Genomic DNA, 16,783 nt, shown 5'->3' on the forward strand with positions numbered 1-16,783 from the left:
AGTCTGGAATCTCTTATTCGTTCGAGTTAATACCCTCTGACTGCGCTGTAACGTATCTTAATAATTTTGAGACCGGAAAACTATTTGAGTCTGCTGAAGAGAGTATAACAACAGCAAAAGTGCATTTTTATTGATTTCTATAATCGCTATTCCAGGATGAGATATACTCGCTGGGAGAACGTTGGACGAAGTAAATTTGCCTAAAAGGGGACTATGCCGAAAATAAATGTACTTTTGTCCTAAATATAATTATTCACTGTCAGACCGAGAACGCACATCGCCCTTGTACAGTCTTTTGGATCTTGTGAATACAACAAGCGAGTTAGATTTCGCACGATCATCGTTTTCGTGATCCGTTGCAGTGGAAAATGGTGGAGTGAAAACAAATTTTTCTTCCTAGAAGTGGAGTTACGCTTTTAAAGGACGTTGTATATAGTCTGTAAAATAAACTTTGTAGTGACTCAGAACGAATTGGTATTATTAATTCGTTGTAAATTTCAACAAGCAACAGACTCAAAATCTGTTTTCTACCATAAGACAGTTCAGGTGTAAATTCACTTATAAAGAAACGCATCCTTCCCTCTTGTGTGTCTTCGTTCGAAGAACTCGTTGTGAGAGCTGTAGGAATCTGACATGTCCAGCCGTGTTGAAGACAGGTTCAAGTGCAAATTTGTGAGCTGTTTACATTGTACGCTGGCTGCAGTTTCCTGGAATAATGCATCCTGAAATGAAACCTTTTTTCTGTTTAACTTGCAATTAAAATAGCGTGATAATTCGATTTAAAGTCCATCTGTGTAATCAGCAAGTCCACCAAATCTACGTTACAGACGTTGTCAGTCATTGTGTTCCTATTATTACCTGCTACCTCGTTCCATTCCGGGAGAGGGCGTGGGAAATTTCGTCACATACACGCCATCTGCACGTTCTACTACGAACTGTATTTCGTAGTGATTATCTTTTTCAGAGATGTGGTCGCTGGGTTATTACTGTTTTATGACTATCTGTATAATACCACGCGAGTCCTATCGTATCCTGCGTTCCGACAGCTAGTAAACATGACAGTGTTGCGGAGAGATGTTGATACTGGTGTCGTGGTTTGCCCAATAACTACACTTATGTTCAAGCACTGTGATGGTTGTCTTGTGGCTCTCATTGTTGCTTTGAAGCTGGGAATCTTTTGGGAAAGACTGGATATTTCCTTCCATAAGCCGCATAAGTCGGAAGAACTAGTAACCAGTGACTTTGGAAGCTACACGAGATAACAAAAATATCTGATTTTGTTCTGTTCATTGTTATCGGATAGGATGTGTATTATTCCAGATGTGTTTCTACCGTGAAGAATGTCATCACAGTTTGGGGTTTGAGTGGAACAATTTCGAGCGAACGCAGCAGTAAAGGAGATCGTATTATACCAGAAACAAGTCGTCAGTTCCTCTGTAGGCCAAAAGAAGAAATTCGTATCTCTTGAGGGTGTCTCAAAATTGAAACTACTATCATAGCCCTGTGCATTGTCCACTCAACTAATGACGGATGTATTGCCACATACTGTTAAGCTAAACACTCACACACCTAGAGGGCTTATCATATAATTAATTATCCTGGTACCACTGTACCAGTGGGATCCATACGGACCCCTAAAGCCCACTGGAAATGCAAACCTCCCTTGTTTTCAAAAATATTCTTGTCAGAATATATAACTCTCTCTCCCCCCCCCCCCCCCCTGAACCAACTGTTTTCATTTATGTTTGGTTCATTTTTATGTTTACAACACTTTAAGATGTATTCATGATTACTGCATAGAGTAGAACTGGGGTGTATGTGACTCCAACTGAAACTGTTTGTTTCCTGAATTTGATATTTATGAAAATAGAATAATGATTATTGCATTGAACAGCTATTATACGATACACCTACAACAATGAAAATGTTATTTCCCACTTATTTTTGTACCCATTGTTACGATTTCTTGTCTCAACTGTTGTTGTGCCCTTCCTAATACCACAGGCATCAATATGACCCCATAGGCCCATACACACATTGGAAATACATGTCTCCTTTCTTTTCAAAGCATTTGTTTCAAAATATGTAGCTTTCTCCCCATGAATCAGTTGTTTCCAATGATGTGTCGTTTGGCTTTATGCAGGGCGATTTTTCCACCATGTATAAACTCTATGAATTGGTCAATGAAAGGATCTAATTAACCTATGTCCGGAAATCCATAATTTCCGTGCTAGAGACCATTTATTTAACCATACTTTGTGAAAGAGACTACGGTAGCATGCAGCCACAGTTACAGAATGCATGGTTTCCTCCTAGAGGGTGGGTGATATTGCTCCTCATATGTCATGACCTAGTGCCCTCTCCTCCCCTAATCATTTGTAATGTTGTGTCCGATTCATTTCTCTTGCTGACTCATCTTATAGTGGATGTGATACAGCGTTGTACACAACGGTTCCGCATTCGAATCGAAAGCTTGCCGACATCCTGTGTACTTACAGATTAGCTGGGTGTTTTTCAAGGAGTTCCTTGCGGAGTGGTCATGTACGTTAAAAACGGTATTTCGTTTGAGTCCATAGACGTATCACGACACTGCACTGAACAGATATTTGAATGTTGTGCAGCGGCAGTTGAATTTAGTGAAACTAAACTTCCAGTTGTTGTTTACAGATACCCTAAATTCTGACTTCATAGAATTTCTGCTCTACCTAGAGAGGGTACTTTGTTCACTTTATAGGAAGTACTTCAACATTCAATTTCGTATATGATTGTGCAAGAAAAAAGATGTTGGTGGATCTCCTAAACTCATATGATCTGATGCAGACTGTGATGTTTCCAACTAGAGTGCTGGGGAACAGTAGCACAGCCATAGACAATATTTTTATTCATTCTTCATTACCAGATGGGCATTCTCTTAGTAAAACGCTGAATGACCTTTCAGACCATGATACACAAATTTTAGCACCAAAAGCCAAACTATGTAGGGAAGCTGATCCAGCGGTAATAGAGAGTTTCTTAAACCTCGTTAAGGAACAAGAGTGGCAAGACGTTTATAGTGTCGATAACATAGATGACAAATGTCATGCTTTCCTTAACACATTTCTCATGCTTTTAGAGAGCTGCTTTCCGTTAGATCGTGCTAAGCGGGGTACCAGCACTAAAAGGTAGCCTGAGTGACTGACTAGTTGGAAAAGGATATCATGTAGAGCAAAGCGGGAATTACATCAAAATGGTAGAAGTAGTCACAATCAAGTTACGGTATCCCAGCACAGACAGTATTGTAAGGTGTGTAAAAATGTTATCAGGAAGACAAAGAGTATGTGGCACGCAAATAGAATAGCTAATTCACGGAATAAAATTAAAACCATGTGGTCAGTTGTGAAGGAAGTGTCTGGTCAGCGTGACAAGGTCGACGATATAAAGTCAGTTCGTAGTAAAAATATTTCTGTTACTGATAAGTCAGATGTATGTGCAGTATTTAACAATCATTTTCTGAGCATTGCTGGTGAATTAAATAAAACTTTAGTTTCTTCAGGGAATCATATAACTCTCTTGGGAAATGCCTTTCCGAGACTGATGTCTGTACTACTCCTCTGTGATACTGACGAGTGGGAGATTGAGTTGAAAATTAAATCACTGAAGACTAAGGAGTCTCATAGTTATGATGGAGTTCCGAGCAGAATATTAAAGCACTGTGCTGCACGTTTTAGCCCTATACTTAGCCGTATTTGTAATTTTTCCTTTAAGAATAGTCAGTTTACTGAACGTTTTAAGTACTCAGTAAAAGCCGCTTTATGAAAAGGGAAAAAGGGATAATGTAGACAATTTTAGACGTATTCCAATGCCATCTGTGTTTGCTAAAGTTATAGAAAAGGCTGTGTATGTGAAGATAATTTATCATTTTATATCACACAAGTTGCTATAAAATGTAGAGTTCGGCTTTAGAAGTCGTTTAACGACTGAAAATGCTATATTCTCTTTTCTCTGTGAGGTACTGGATGGATTTAACAAAAGTTTTCGTACAGTAGGTGTCTTATTTGATTTAACCAAGGCATTTGATTGTTTTGATCACAAAATATTGCTCCAGAAGTTGGACCATTACAGAATACGGGGTGAAGCTCACAATTGGTTTACCTGTTACTTTAACAACAGACAGCAAAAGGTCATTATTTACAGTGATGAGAACGGCTGTAATGTGGGGTCTGAGTGGGGTACAGTCAAATGGGGAGAGCCCCAGGGATCAGTGTTGGGGTCACTATTGTTCCTTATTTATGTAAATGATGTGCCCTCTAGTATTACGGGTAATTCTAAGATATTTCTGTTTGCTGATGATATTAGCTTGACAATAAAGGGCGTTGTGTGCAACACTGGCTGCGTTTCAAATAGTACAGTTCATGGCTTGTAGAAAACAAACTAACGCTAAAGCACAGTAAGACTCAGTTTTTACATTTTCTGACACACAATTCAACAATACCCCACATTTTAATTTCACAGACTGGGCATATAGTTATTGAGACTGAACAGTTCAAATTTCTAGATGTTCAGATAGATAGTAAACTGTCGTGAAAAGCCCACGTTCAAGATCTTGTTCAAAGACTTAATGCTGCCATTTTTACTATTCGAACTGTATCTGAAGTAAGTTATCGTTCGACACGAAAATTAGTCTACTTTGCTTATTTTCATTCGCTCATGTCGTATGGTATTATATTTTGGGGTAACTCTTCCCATTCTAAAAGGATATTTTTGGCTCATAAACGGGTAGTTTGGGCAATAAGTGGTTCGCGAATCTCTTGTCGACCCCTGTTCACTAGTCTGTGTATTTTGACATTACCCTCTCAATATATAAATTCTTTACTATCGTTTCTTGTTAACGATATCAACTTATTCTCAAGAATTAGCAGCTTTCACTCAGTTAATACTAGGCAGAAACCCAATCTGCATTTGGATCGCACTTCCTTAACTCTTGTGCAGAAAAGTGTGCAGTATACTGCTGCATCCATTTTCAATAAGCTACCACAAGAATTCAAAAGTCTTAGTAGTAATCCACGCGCTTTCAAATCGAAACTGAAGAGTTTCCTCACGGGTCATTCCTTCTACTCTGTTCAGGAGTTCCTTGAAAAACTGCTGAATGCGTTTACTTGAACTTACGGCTCGATTTTTTTGCGTTTGTAAACATTTTGTTTTATCTGTTATTATTTTTATGTTGCAATTTCATGTACTGACACGTTACATGACCTTGGATATTTGCTCCTCACTTTGGTCCTACGGATATAAAGACCTGTAAATCAATAATTAAAAAAAGAAATATATACGGAAAGGCAAATGGCAGCGATAGGAGGACAGTAAGTTTGTATCAGGAGAGCTATCCACGCCAACAACAGCCAATATTTGAAACAGTGTTTCGCTGTTTGCCTGAGACACGGTCGTTTCAGGAAGCAGAAAATCGTGAAGGACGTACCCGATATGTTCGGACACCAGACTTGGAAGAAAATGTGATTAACACGTGGAAGGCGACCGCCGTGTCAATACCAGGCAGTTGTCCCGCCAGTACAGGGTAAGCCAAACGACCGCATGGAAAAGTCTCCATTACAATTTTTACTACCTATCATTTACAGCGTGTGCAGTGCTTGGTAGCGATCGGGATCACTTTTGCCGCTCGTTTCTTCACCAGGCAGCCACCATTCCGGGATTTGTGTCATCCATTTTATTCACAGTTGAGGCCCCCTTTGCGTGGAGTGATATCTTCAACTTTCATAACAGTCAGCTGTGGAATAACATACAGAACCACCCATGGTATGGTGACTGCGAATCATCAGCATCGGTGCAGCCGGAATGTATGGGCCGGGATAATTGGCGGCCGTATTTTGGGACCAGTCTTCGTTCCACGTCACCTGACAGGCCAGAACTATCGGCATTTCTTGTGGGTGTCTTTGCCTCCCCTGCTGGAAGAAGTGCCATTGATGATTCGAAGGGTTATGTGGTCGCTAGGTGATGGTGGTCCAACCCACTTAGTCATTAGCGTCTGGACGCTTCTCAATCGTGTCCTCCCTGGTCGATGGATCGGACGATGGGGTCCAGCTGCATGGCCTGCTCGTTCACCGACTCCCAGTCCGTGCGATTTATTTCTGGTTATGAGGGCCATCTCAGAAGTATCGTGTATGCGGAGCCCATTCCAGATATGGAGACACTGGAGCAGCGTATTCATGCTGCTTTTGACACTTCGGATGCAGCCTGGCCGATATGAACGTGTGAGACAGGAACTCCTACGGTGTCAGATGGAAACCATTTTCAACACATGCTATAACTGTGGCTGCATGGTACAGCGCGTATTACACTGCAGCCTCTGTAGAAATGTATGATTGAATAAATGGTCTCTAGCATGTATTACCGGACATAAGTTCATTGAATCTCTTTTGTTCCGTATCTTCTCATCGAGCAATCCCTAGAGTTTGTACACGGTGGAAAAAAATCACCCAGTATTTACAACACATTAAAATTTGTTCAGGAGCTCTTGCACTGTGAGTACCACTGGCGTCAATATGACCTCAATGTAAATTTCTTTTTGTTTCTTGAACGTAACATTTTTAAAAAAAAAGAATCATGATTTTATGTTGAACAGCTCTTACGTACGTTTTTATGTAACTTCGTTAAAATACTGCCAATATATCTCGTGTAAATTATTTGGGATCTTTTTGACCCCAGTGGTATTGATCAAAACAAACAAAAAAAAGTCCTGATAGTATTAGAGTGAATAGTGAGAACTGTCAAAGGTGATACGATAATAGAAGTATAAAAATGAAATGATCGTATGGCAGTGTTGGCTGGGATGTCCCAGTCGAGTTCGGCCACCAAGTGCAAGTCTTAATGCATTCGGCGCCACATAGGACGTCTTGCGGCCGGTTCAAAAAATGGTTCAAATGGCTCTGAGCACTATGGGATTTAACATCTAAGGTCATCAGTTCCGTAGAACTGAGAACTACTTAAACCTACATAACATGAGGACATCAGACACATCCATGCCTGAGGCAGGATTCGAACCTGCGACCGCAGCAGCCACGCGGCTCCGGACTCAAGCGCCTAGAACCGCTCGGCCACTCCGGCCGGACTTGCGGCTGGTGATGAGGATGAAATGATGATGAGGACACCACAACACCCAGTCCCCCAGCGGAGAAAATCTCCAACCAGGCCGGGAATCGAATCCGGGCCCAGTGCATGGGAGGCAAGCACGTTACCCCCCCCCCCCCCTCCCAGCTTAGCAGGCGGACATAATAGAAGTAAAAATCTGGTTGAAAACATGCGTCAGCAAACAAGCCGTTTGCTATTGTGTGGTTGCGAACTAATGCTGACTTCAGTATCAAATAAAGGACGGAAATGGAAAACGTTCTGAGTGCCAAATCGGAGATTTGTTAGTAGGATGAAAGAACGATGTATCTCTGTTTGTACATAATTAATTTGTATCCAAAATTTGAGAAGTTATTCTGATACCACAAAATTATGCTGCTCAGCGCATCACTGCAAAACAAAATGAGACAAATTTGAAAATAAATACTGTATTAAGAACTTTCTAAGTACTATATCAGGAAACTGACTAGTTCTGTGCATCAATATAACAGTTTTTAGTAGCTGATTCTTACAAAATAAGAAATCAGCAACCAGTCACTGATAATCCTGCTATTTATAAATACAAATAGCGCCATTACCGGTTTCAAACCGACAGGTTCATCTGCAGATGACTATTCGCGTTTATGTTACGTTTATTGTTCTTTGCATTAGTTGTTGGCTGTTTCTGTAACAGGTAATGTCCACAACACCAAATCTATACTAATATACATTGAAGGAAAAAAATCGCTTAGCCAAGAAAGAGTTGGCAACAAAAACTAAAGTTGGCAAACGTGTTTCTACAGCTAAACAATGTCGTCTATCAAAATTTCACGCCAGTCGTGTGAGAGTAGCGCTAGTAGCACCACTATGAGGATGCAAATCAGGTTTGCCTTAAATACACGCTGTCATGGTCGTGAGCGTTAGTCACCTTTGAGACTGGACTTGATGAGTTGATGTCAGTCAAGAATGCCTATAAGGCGACAAAGACGCCATACCACCCCCTCACTGAGTTTGATCGAGGTCGTGTAACAGACCCACGAGAAGCTGCATGTCTCTATGATACTGCAAAAGACTTTGCAAGAATGTAACCATTGTACATGATGCTGGCAGCGGAGATCATAAAAAGACTCAGGCCACGTGACACTACCGAGAGAGAAGACCATCGTGTTCAGCGTGTGACTCTAACGCATCATACTGCATCTGCAGCAGCAATTTAAGCAGAAGTTAGCACCACAATGACACAACGAACGGTTACAGATCTGTTACTTCAAGGACAGATCCAAGCCAGACGCCGTGTAGCGTGCGTTCCGCTGAATCCAAACCACCGCCATTTGCGGCTTCAGTACGTCAGGTGAGAGCTCATTGGAGGGCAGTGTGGTTGCCTGTTGTGTTTTCTGATGAAAGCTAATCCAGCTGTTTTCTGAAGAAAGCTAGTTCATCCTCGGTGTCAGTGATGGTCGTCTGTTGTTTAGAAGGAGGCCAGTTTAGGGCCTGCTAACAACCTGTCTGTGTGCTGGATACACTGGACCTATTCCTGGAGTAAAGGTCTGGGGTGCTACTTCGTATGACAGCAGGAGCACTCTCGTGGTTATCCCATGCACACTGACTGCATATTTGTACGTCAGTCAGGTGCTTCGACCTGTTGTGCTGCCATTCATGGATGTCATTCCTGGTGGTGTTTTCCAACAGGATAACGCTCGCCCACTTACCGTTGTCTTAGCTCAAGATGCCCTACAGTATCGACATGTTGCCATGTCCTCCTCGATCGCCAGATCTGTCTCCAGTCGAGCATATATGGACATCGTTGGATAACTTCAGCATTAACCGTCCCTGTACTGGTCGACCTAGTGTAGCAGACGTAACTCCATCCCAAAACAGACATCAGGCACTTATACAACTCAATGCATAGACATTTGCATTCAACATTCTGGCGGGTTACATCGATTATTAATGTACTAGCTTCTCACATCTGCAATGGCTTATCTCTCGCTTACATTAACCTGTTTTCTTGCAATGTTAGTCACGTACGTTCCTTAGACCTATTATCCATTTCATAATGATTGACCTCTGACTTTGGGCTTATATTCTGGTCACATCGCATGACGAACATCGATTTGTTATACCACCCCAGAATCGAGGAAAGGTCTACTTTCATTTGGTGTATGAATATTACATTTTAGTTGAAGAAGGGGCGGCATACGCGGTAATATTTAATAGAAATCTTGCTTTTCCGACCATTTTTTCTCAAGTGTCAAATCCGAGAAGTCGTGGAAGTCAGACGGCAATTAGCAGAAAAGTTGCCTTTGCACAGTTTAAAGGTACATCTATATCTGCATGGATACTCTGCAAATCACATTTAAGTCCCTGGCAGAGGGATCATCGAACCACCTTCACAATTCTCTATCATTCTAATCTCGTATAGCGCGCGGGAAGAACGAACACCTATATCTTTCCGTACGAGCTCTGATTTCCCTTATTTTATGGTGGTGATCGTTTCTCCCTATGTAGGTCGGTGTCAACAAAATATTTTCGCATTCTGAGGAGAAAGTTGGTGATTGGAATTTCGTGGGAAGATTCCGTCGCAACGAAAAACGTCTTTCTTTTTAAGGATGTCCAGCCCAAACCCTGTATCATTTCTGTGACACTCTCTCACATTTCGCGATAATACAAAACGTGCTGCCCTTCTTTGAACTTTTTCGATGTACTCTATCAGTCCTATCTGGTAAGGATCCCACACCGTGCAGCAGTATTCTAAAATGGGACGGACAAGCATAGTGCAGGCACTCTCTCGAGTAGATCTGTTACATTTTCTTAGAGTCCCGCCAATAAAACGCAAACTTTGGTTAGCCTTCCCCACAACATTTTCTTTGTGTTCCTTCCAATTTAAGTTGTCGTAATTGTAATACCTAGGTATTTAGTTGAATTTACGGCTTCTAGATTGGACTGATTTATCGTGTAACCGAAGTTTAACGAATTCCTTTTAGCTCTCATGTGGATGACCTTACACTTTTGATTATTTAGGGTCAACTGCCAATTTTCGCACCATTCAGATATTTTTTCTAAATCGTTTTGCGATTTGTTTTGATCTTCTGATGACTTTATTAGTCGATAAACGACAGTGTCATCTGCAAACAACCTAAGACGGCTGCTCAGATTGTCTCCCAAATCGTTTATATAGATAAGGAACAGCAAAGGGCCTGTAACACTACCTTGGGGAACACCAGAAGTCACATCTATTTTACTCGATGACTTTCCGCCAATTACTAAGAACTGTGACCTGTCTGACAGGAAATCAAAAATCCAGTCACATAACATTTCAGAAGCACGCAATTTCACTACAAGCCACTTCTGTGGGACAGTGTCAAAAGCCTTCCGGAAATCCAGAAATACGGAATCGATCTGAAATCCCTTGTCAATAGTACTCAACATTTCATGTGAATAAAGAGCTAATTGTGTGTCACAGGAACGATGTTTTCTAAACCCATGTTGACTGTGTGTCAATAGTTGACTGTGTGTCAATAGGCAGGTAATTCATGATGTTTGAACATAATACGTATATATTCCAAAATCCTGCTGCATATCGACGTTAATGATATGGGCCTGTAATTTAGTGGATTACTCCTACTACCTTTCTTGAATATTGGTGTGACCTGTGAACTTTCCAGTCTTTGGGTACAGATCTTTCGTCGAGCGAACGGTTGTATATGATTGTTAAGTATGGAGCTAATGCATCAGCATACTCCGAAAGGAACCTAATTGGTATACATTCTGGACCAGAAGACTTGCTTTTATTAAGTGATTTAAGTTGCTTCACTACTCCAAGGATATTTACTTCTACGTCACTCATGTTGGCAGCTGTTCTCGATTCGTGTTCTGGAATATTTACTTCGTCTTCTTTTGTGAAGGCATTTCGGAAGGCTGTGTTTAGTAACTCTGCATTGGCAGCACTGCCTTCGATAATATCTCCATTGTTATCGCGGAGAGAAGGCATTGATTGTTTCTTGCCGCGAACATACTTCACATACGACCAGAATCTCTTTGGATTCTCTGCCACGTTTCGAGACAAAGTTTCGTTGTGGAAACTGTAATAAGCACCTTGCATTGATGTCCGCACGAAATTTCGAGCTTCAGTGAAAGATCGCCAATCTTGGGGATTTTGCGTCTGTTTAAATTTGGCATGTTTGTTTCGTTGTTTCTGCAACAGTCTTCTAACCCGTTTTTTGTACCAATGAGGATCAGCTCAGTCGTTTGTTAATTTATTTTTTATAAATCTCTTAATTGCTGCCGATACTATTTCTTTGAATTTAAGCCAAATCTGGTCTACACTTATATTATTAATTTGGAATAAGTGGAGATTGTCTCTCAGGAAGGCGTCAAGTGAGTTTTTATCTGCTTTTTTGAATAGGTATATTTTTCACTTATTTTTGGAGGATTTTGGGATTACAATATTCAATCTGACTACGAAAATTCTATGTTCACTAATCCCTGTATCGGTGTTGATGCTCGTTATTAACTCAGGATTATTTGTTGCTAAGAGGTCAAGTGTGTTTTCACAACCGTTGACTATTCGCATGGGCTCATGGACTAACTGCTCGAAATAATTTTCAGAAATGCGTTTAGCACTATTTCGGATGATATTTTGTGCGTATCTCCGGAATTAAACATGTATTTTCGACAACATATCGAGGGTAAATTAAAGTCACCACCAACTGTTATCGTATGAGTCGGGTACATGTTTGAAATCAAACTCAAGATTTCTTTCAACCTTTCAGCAACTGTATCATCTGAATTGGGAAATCGATAAAAGGATCCTATTATTATTTTATTCCGGTTGCCAACAATGACCTTTGCCCATACTAACTCACAGGAAGTATCTACTTCAATTTCGCGACAAGTCAAACTACATGTAACAGCAACTAATACGCCACCGCCAACTGTGTTTAGGCTATCCTTTCGGAACACCGTTAGTTTCTTCGCAAAAATTCCGGCGTTAGCCAGCTTTCAGTGCCTATAACGATTTGAGCATCAGTGCTTTCTATTAGCTCTTGGAGCTCTGGTACTTTCCCAACACAGCTACGACAATTTGCAACTGTTAGGCTTCTGTATCTACGTTTTTCCTGTGTTCGGCCTGCACCCTTTGTGACTGAAGCCCTTTTTGTGTTTTCCCGAGACCCTCTAACCTAAAAAACCGCCCAGTCCACGCCACACAGCCTCTGCTACCCGTGTAGCCGCCCCCTGCGTATAGTGGGCACCTGACCTATTCAGCGGAACCCGAAACCCAACCGCCCTTTGGCGCAAGTCGAGGAATCTGCAGCCTACATGGTCGCAGAACCTATAACACTACCGTCTGCTACAGGTACACCATAACCTCGAAGCTGGAGGCAGGTTGTGAAATAAAACAATCTTAAGCAATTATGGTATAATGCAACAGAACAGTGTTACCCTCTGAGAGGAATTTTGCTAGGTTGACCGTGTTGTACCTAACGGAAATGGCTTATCGGAAATGAAAGTCAGAATTACATAAATATTCGAACAGTAACAAACAATATTTTTGCCTAGCTATACTGTTTAATGAATAAGGAAAACGGTCGCCAGCCTAATTAGGCAAGAGAAAGATTAACGTTCTCGTTTAAGAAAGTAGTTATGAGTAACTTTAACGAGTAAACACAACCTATACACGCGAGTACAATGAACTCTGACACATGCATATGTTTACGGTAAGATTGAAGCTAGCTGCTAGGGCAGCACAAACTACTTGCAAACATATAACTGACACCGAAACACGCTATTACTTTCAGGGCTTATACAAACTGAATGGTCTTCATAACGTTATTATTACTATTCACTGCAGAATCATTAATTGGATATAGGTTAAGTCTCTCTCAGTTAAATACTTTACTATTTAAAATGAAAGTTAATTGGATCCACTAACAGGTTGCTTCTCACTATCATCTGAATAAAGAAATTATGGTTTTCATAATTAGTGGTCTTCTCATTACTTGTTACCTAGCATTAACACAATAGACAAACTGTGGATCCTGTTATATTATTGATATGCACTTCCAATACACAAGAGAGACAAACACTTAGCAAACATGAGTAAATAACGTTTCACAACTGCAGTTTTCCACTTTTGGTACATTGAGAGACAAAATTAACATATATGTAAGATACTGACTCACCTTCTGCGATTTACAACAGGCAGTAATGTGATCATTTACTAAGCCAAACTTTATAAGCCTCAGTCTTAAGAACTTTTAATTTGAAGTTGGCAACAACATATTAATAAGCAGTTTTACTGGGAAAATTGTTTTCATCAAGCATCATTAACTTTAACTCACTCTCTTGCCACAGTAACTTTAACTTTCTTTTTACTATGTTCAAGAGGCATCAATTAGCAAAACACTGGGCTTTAATGTTCTTTCAGTAAGGACACTCGGAAATCACTTTAGTTCAAACGGAGAGGAACCTGAGAGGTGTTATGATAAGGAGAAAAATCAAGGTACGTACATAAATTCAGATATAAATTACCTTATATTTGAGCACACTAACACATCCATTAAGCTGATCCTTCACTGTACATTACTATAGTGCTCCATTACAGTGATTGCGCAATGAGGTGGCGATTGCATGTTGGTAGGTGGAATTGCAGGTAGAATTGCTGGACTCTGTCATTTCTTGGTGGCGACGATAGATACAAATTCCAGAATAGTTCCAGCTATTTATCCATCCATCCGGGGCATTGGAAAGTAGCAGAAAAAGCCTCTCTCGGAACCAGCACAATATGCATCTTTTACCTGGCAGTGCACAGTTTGGTAGCTCGTTCCCGACTGATTCTGGTTCCACCTTTTTCACCTAGGCCAACCACAATTTGCGCGCGCTACTCAGTTCCGTTCCCGAGGGGAACCACAACATCTTTTACATACTAAAGAACTAAGAACCCTAAGTGAGGATCAGCAATTTACATAACAGTAAACAAACATTTTAAATAAAACAGAACATTTGCACATATTGACATTTCTACAAAAAATTATTCACAAAAAAAATTACAATTATATACAGTAAGTTTTGTTCCCTCCAAATGGGACAAAGAATTTAAATGACAGACATACTACATTGCATAGAATCAAACCACGACATCAAAGTTTTAACAAAGAAAGGAGTATACAATTCCATGTTATCGATTCAAACACATTTACAGATACTCAACGATGTAACATTAAATAAAACAAAAGCAAAATAAATCAGTAGAGTATTAGAGTTATGGTGTTACAAACCCTCTGAGCCTCTGATTCAGACCCTCCATTCGGCTCTGTACCAGAGGTCCGCAATCGGTCCTATCGACTATGCTACAAATGGTTAGCTCTGCTTTCATCTTGCAAGCAAGACTGGCAGCCTTTACCACTTCTGTTAGCCGCTCGAAACCAGAGAGAATCTATTCTGATCCAAAGTGACACTCATCATTGGTACCGTCGTGAGCAACCACCTGCAGTTGGCTGCACCCTGTGCTCTTCATGGCATCCGGGAGGACCCTTTCCACATCTGGAATGACTCCACCCGGCATGCACATCGAGTGCACATTGGTTTTCTTTCCCTTCTTCTCAGTCAAGTCCCAAACGTCGGAGCTCCCAGCTACCAATAATCCCATCCTCTGTGTAAAAGATACAACCACACTCAACTTCCAGACGAAATGTCTTTGCTTTGCAATTAGTCGTTTTGTCCCAATAATGGTGGGGTAGATTGCTGCTATTCGCCTGATGGTAATATATATTAACAAGAAAAAAACTGTAAATGCGAGCTCTGTTGTTGCCTTTCACAGCAGTTATGTTTTTTTGCAGTTCTACATAAAGCGCTAATATCATATCTTTCATTTATTTGCTTTTGCGTTTCTCTGCCCCGCGGTGCCATGTTGCTATACTTCTGAATAGTGATTTCACTTCATTGTTTATTGTTGCAGTGTTTACATCGCGGCTTCCCGCCAGGTAGGATGCAATCGTGTTCCCATTCGTTGTTCCGTATTCATGTGAGACAGTGTTCCTAACATAATTAATTGCCTTGTACTTGTGTGAAACCGTGCATAATTTATGGAATTGTGAAAAGTCTGTGGTGATCAGTATGCGAGCTTACTTTTGAGATCTAAAAAGAACAGAGCGCGAGCAGTTCCGTACCACAGTCAGTGAAGAGAACTTCTGAACGTCTCGGTGTTGGTGAAAATACAGTGAAGCTAATTTCGAGAGGATATAGAGAAACTCCATGTCTTGTATCAGCAAAGAAGAGTTCTGGCACGCGACAATAAGTGCTATTGTACAAGTTTACACAGGGAATCGTAAGAAGGAAAATCCACAACTTTTATGTGGAAAAGCAGTTTCCAAGAGTGGCTGCCGTGTTGGAAAAGTTGAAAACTGAAGTGGAAGATTTTCCTGATACGAATGTAACAACCCTTTAGCGTGGTATTCGAAAATTGGGCTTCAGACACAAAAAGTTCAACAGGAAACCTGTGCTGATGGAAAATAACTTAGTAGCGGGAAAAAGAGACCAGTTCTTGTGGGAAATAAGACACTTGTGCAACACACTGGATAGACTATTTATTACACTGACGAAAGCTGGTGTGCGGCAAATCATTCCAGGAAGTTTGGGTGGCGGGAACAAAAAATGCCTTATGCATCAGAAAATGTGTACAGTTGCCACAGAGGGAGTGTCCAAGAGAGGATGGGCTGGAAAGGGGGAGTTCAAACACCGTCTGGTTCTGGAAAAAATATTATTAGCTGCATTGTGAACGAAGATTGGTTCGTGCAAAACGCACGCTTATGTTTTATTGGTACTTTACAGTTGTGTCGCTTCGCCCTGAAAAGTGTTCCCCAAAGTGTCTGGAGAAATCCAGTGAGTCATGTACACAAACTTGAAAACAGTTATTCACAAAGAGCCCACTGTTTGACTTAGCAATACAACCGTTCCTGATCCAAGCAGACAACTGCAATAACAGCAGCGAAACCTCAGCCAGCAGCAAAATAGATTAAGGGGAGTTTCTAGGGCCTATGCGGGCAATGTTAAATTAGCTACTTTATGCACCTGATCTCTGGAACCAATGAAGATAACACTCTAAAATTTTCACAAGTATCTTATCCATGTTATTTATGTCTACCGAACCAGAATTAAGAGATGTACAAAAGAAGGAGAGATATATATGCTATTTTTTATTACAAATAATCGTATATATATATGCCATAGATGTCTATCTATTCAAATAATTGCAATGGTTGTGTTTCAGTAGGTGCAGTATGTTATAATGAAATAGCTACCAAAGTTTAATATGGCTATCACAAGTAGCTTTTGATATAAAGGAAATAAAGCATAAAAAATGTCATTTTGAGAAAATGTCATTTAAAATTTAAAATGACAAACATTGACTTGTAATTTTAAATTAAGCCCCAAAAACACCCAGCAGCACAGTCAGCATCATCATCTTTGCCAGTCCTTCTCTAAGAGTTTCTTTCTTCTGATTGACCTTGCCACTTTTTGGTGAACTCAGCTGCACGCTGAGTCTCAACTTGTTCAATAACTGCAAACCGTTTACAGTATAGTGGCCTGGAGTGATGTTAAAGATGTTTTAGAACTCCTTCTTTCCATGTTTCCCTCATTAAATGTTAATACAGCATCACTAACTCCCCATTTCAGTGTATTGAGC

This window comes from Schistocerca americana, chromosome 2 (genome assembly GCF_021461395.2).
Source record: "Schistocerca americana isolate TAMUIC-IGC-003095 chromosome 2, iqSchAmer2.1, whole genome shotgun sequence".
Lineage (NCBI taxonomy): Eukaryota > Metazoa > Arthropoda > Insecta > Orthoptera > Acrididae > Schistocerca > Schistocerca americana.